This window comes from Pan troglodytes, chromosome 7 (assembly GCF_028858775.2).
Source record: "Pan troglodytes isolate AG18354 chromosome 7, NHGRI_mPanTro3-v2.0_pri, whole genome shotgun sequence".
Classification (NCBI taxonomy): Eukaryota; Metazoa; Chordata; class Mammalia; order Primates; family Hominidae; genus Pan; species Pan troglodytes.
In genome coordinates, this window is record NC_072405.2 from 41,292,122 (window position 1) to 41,296,628 (window position 4,507).

General features: G+C 35.7%; 1 non-coding gene across 1 annotated transcript; it reads right to left on the reverse strand.

The window, feature by feature from the left end:
* Positions 1-2,094: 2,094 nt before the first annotated feature.
* Positions 2,095-2,200, reverse strand: LOC112204230 (U6 spliceosomal RNA). Its single transcript, XR_002937809.1, has one exon. It is a non-coding gene; the product is annotated as a U6 spliceosomal RNA (small nuclear RNA).
* Positions 2,201-4,507: the final 2,307 nt, after the last annotated feature.

The window sequence follows — 4,507 nt, forward strand, 5'->3', positions numbered from 1 at the left end:
TAGGCAAACATAAGAGATTAACACACTAGATTGTCCGTCAGCTCTTACCCAAGAGAGACAAGACTTCTATAAAATCATTAATCTATTTACAGAGATCACCAAATGGTCAGACCACAAAATCAAAAGAAGCCACAATCCAGCCGGGCATGGTGCCTCACGCCTGTAATCCCAGCACTTTGGGAGCCCGAGGTGGGCAGATCGCCTGAGGTCAGGAGTTCGAGACCAGCGTGACCAACATGGTGAAACCTCGTCTCTACTAAAAGTACAAAAATTAGCTGGGCATGGTGGCACATGCCTGTAATCCTAGGTACTTGGGAGGCTGAGGCAGGCGAATCACTTGAACTCGAGTGGCGGAGGTTTCAATGAGCTGAGATCTTGCCACTGCACTCTAGCCTGGGTGACAAAAGTGAAACTTCATCTCAAAAAAAAAAAAAAAAAGAAAAAGAAAAGAAAAGAAGCCACAATTGGAAATCAAGTGAGTTCTTACAAGCAATCAAAGTCAAGGGCCCACCATGCTGCCAATGGGAATGGGTCCCCAGAGCACAGCAGTTGGGAGTCCAGCATGAAGAGTCAGAACCACCCCTGGTCCTCAGAGTGCCCATCAGGAACAGAGCACAAAGGGCTCCAGCAAGCCTCCTTGCCTGGGTGGAACAAACAGAGATCTGAAAGCAAGATGTGATCCTATCCAAGTCATGTCACCAAAGCTGTGAAAGACAAATGCCCTATAAAGTTAAGGGTATGATTTTATTCAGGCAGAACATTCATGAATGGGGAACATCTCAAAGAAGAGGGAGAAAGCCTGGAGTTTTGAAAAGGAAGTCACGAGAAAGGATGGACTGGAAGTCTTATGGGATTCACAAGAGAAGGCATTCTTGCAATATGTGAGGGCAACGTGGCCCTTTGTGATGAGCCATTTCCCTGAACACAGAAGCTGGGGAGATTTCTTAACTGTTAAACTCTGAGGCTCAGACAAATCTCAAAATTTTCACCCCATCACCTTCTAGTAGGTCTCAACTGGTACAGAGGTTTAGAGTTTGCGGTAGGTAAGGAGGCAGAGCTGTATAACTTGGAAAAGTTACTAAAGTGATTTTGATTAAGCTGTCTTCCAAATCAAAATCACTCATCTATTTAATAAGTTCCTTAAGGTCAGCAATTATATAATCATATCACTTTGTAACGTTGGAGCAGTTATTTAATTTCTCTCAGCATCCCTCTCCTACTCAGCAAAATTAGGAGGTTGTAGACAGGTACAAGAATGTTCATTGCATATTTATTTATAAAACCAAAAGACTGAAAACAACCTAAACATATGTGTATGGGAGAACGAATAAATAAAATAATTTATATTCATACAATAGGCTACTATAGCAGTTTAAATAATTTGATGCACACACATTATCACAAATAGATCTTAAATATAACATGCTAAGAAAGTAGAGAATGATTCCAGCAGTGCATCATGTATGGAACTTTAAACTCACAATACAGAAACAATACTATGTATAGTGAATGCATATATACTGAAACCATTTTAAAAAATGAATGAGAGGGGCTGGTCCAATCCCTACCACTAGCCACATGTGGCTATTGAGTGGTTGGAATACAACCAATCTGAATTGAGATGTGCTATGAGAGTAAGTTACTAACAAAAGGTAAAAATAGCTCATTAACACTTTTTAAATGTTAACTGTCTGCAGAAATAATATTTTGGATATATTGGGTTCTATAAAATAATTACTAAAATTAATTCCATTTGTTTCTTTTTACTTTAAAAAATGCAATTAACTTGTTATATTTGTTTTAAAACACCTTTATTGAAATAAGAATTAATATGCCAGACAATTCTCCCATTTACATTGTACCATTTAATGTTGTTGTTTTTATATGTTCATAGGGTTGTGTAATCATCGCTACAATAAATTTAGGACATTACATCACTGCAAAGAAGCCTTGTTCCCATTACCAGTCAGGCAATCACCATTCTACTTTCTGTCCCTAAGGATGTACTTATAGCTTGTCATTTTATATAAATCATACAACATGCAGTCATCTGTGACAGGCCCATTTCACTTAGAATAATGTTTTTCTTTTTTAAAAAATATGTAATGCTTCACAAATTTGTGTGTCATCTTTGCATAGGAGCCATGCTAATCTTCTCTGTATCATTCCAGTTTTGGTTAAACTTTTGATTTTAGAATAGTTCTAGGTTTACAGAAAAATTGCAAACAGTACAGGGAGTTCCCATATATCCATATTCAGTTTCCCCTGCTATTAACATCTTACATTAGTATGATGCATTTGTCACAATTCATGAACCAATTGTTTACATTATTACTTATATTCCTATTTTAATGTTTACATAAACATTGTCAATATGTAATTGATACATCAATATGTATATTGATGGGATACCTAGTAGCATTTTGATACATACAATGTATAGTGATCAGATCAAGGTAATTAGCATATCCATCCTCTCAAACATTATCATTTCATTGTGCTTGGAATATTCAATATCTCCCTTTTAGCTGTCAAAAACTATATATTATTATTAACTATAGTTATACAGTGGTATAGAATACGAGAACTTATTCCTCCCATCTAGCTGTAATTTTGTCTTTAACAAATCTCTTCCTATCCCTCCCTTTCTCCCTACTCTTCCCAGCCTCTAGCATCCTCTGTTCTACTTTTTACTTCTATCAGATCAACTTTTTTTTTAGCTTCCACATATGAGTGAGAACATGCGGTGTTTAATTTTCTGTTCCTGTCTTATTTTAAATGTAGCTACTAGACATTTAAAATTACATATGTGCCTCCCATTATATTTCTGGTGGACAGTGCTGAACTAGAAGTTTACATCCCAAATATCCCAAATAGCACTTGCAGTGATATTTAAAGGGACTTTTAGTCATGTTAGTAAGGTTGAATGCATTAAAGAAAAATAGACTAGGAGCAAATATGACAAAAATGTTAACAGTTGTTAATTCTGAACTATGTTAATTCTCTACTATGATAGTAGAGATGATTGCTATAATATTTGTCATGTATTTTTTATTTCTCAAAAAAGAAAAAAGTCTCCAAAAACTTGCATATCTCCCACTCTTATATTTGACTAGATAAAATGAGCAGTGCACTGGAATTTATTAAAAACTAGCCATGTAGGCCTGGCGTGCTGGCTCATGCCTGTAATCCAGCACTTTGAGAGGCCAAGGCGGGTGGATCACTTGACCCCAGGAGTTTGAGATCAGCCTAGGCAACATGGTGAAACCCCATGTCTACCCCCAACAACAAAAAAAATTATCTTGGCATGGTGGCATGTCCCTGTAGTCCCACCTACTTAGGAGTCAAAGGTGGGAGGATTGCTTGAGCCCAGGAGGTCAAGGCTGTAGTGAGCTGTGACTGAGCCACTGCACTCCAGCCTAGGTGACAGAGTAAGACCCTGTCTCAAAAACCAAAACAAAAGCAAAAGCAAAAAACTAGCCATGTAGCCTTAGTCACCTAATTTTTCTGTGCCTCATTTTTCTTTTCTACAAAATGAGTAGTTGAAAGGAATCTTCAAGATCTTGCCAGCTCTCAAAGAAACCTGATTTGTTCTTTATCATATCATTTTGGGGACCTGGCATAGTAAGTGGTATTAATTTATTGTAAAAAAAGCTTTTATTTATCAAAACAAATGTTTCTAGTAGTGGCGATGACATTGGCGTATGTTATTCCGTGTAATTAATCTGAAGACAGTTGTTTTAGGAATTTGGTATAATTTTGAATTAATCACCATGAAAATCCTGGGTTTGTTTTAATTTATTTTTCTGTTTCTAATAAAACATTTGCCTTTATCATGCATCAGGAAACTCAGTACAACAACAGACTTTTATGCAGAATTTGATGATCTATGTTGTTATGCTGTATAATGTAGGTGATGTTAATAGTACTTGGGAGTAATTATATTTTGGCCCCTCAGAACACTGCAAAAGGCCTTCTGTTGACGCTCCATAAAGTATTACAGCATGAATAAACATTTAAAAATATGTTTTAAAACACATTTTTACTAAGAAATGAAGGATAAATAGTTAAGTAATGTGGTCTATTACTGATTTTAAACTTTCAAAATGCAAATAGGTTCTCCTCATATGTAATATTTTTATTCAAAATACACCCTTCCCAAAGCTACTAGTCATAGCTACATACTTAAATGGGGGAGAGAAAAAGTGACTTTATCTTACTTCTGTTTTTTTTTCTGTGTATTTCCAAAATCATCATTTTCTCATTTTATTTTTTATTTTCTATTTAATGATCATTTGGTTTGGTTACACTGGGTGACTTCAAAGATATGCAAATATGAAAGCTAGAGAAAAGTAGAAAACTTAGATGAAGTTCACCTAATAGTAATTTTTATCAAAATATATTCAAAGGAGACTTTATCTGGCAGGATAGGGAATCTATACTCTCTGGGCAGACTACACAGAAAATAAAGAATAATGTTTTGTTAAAGAGTTATAAAATAATTTAT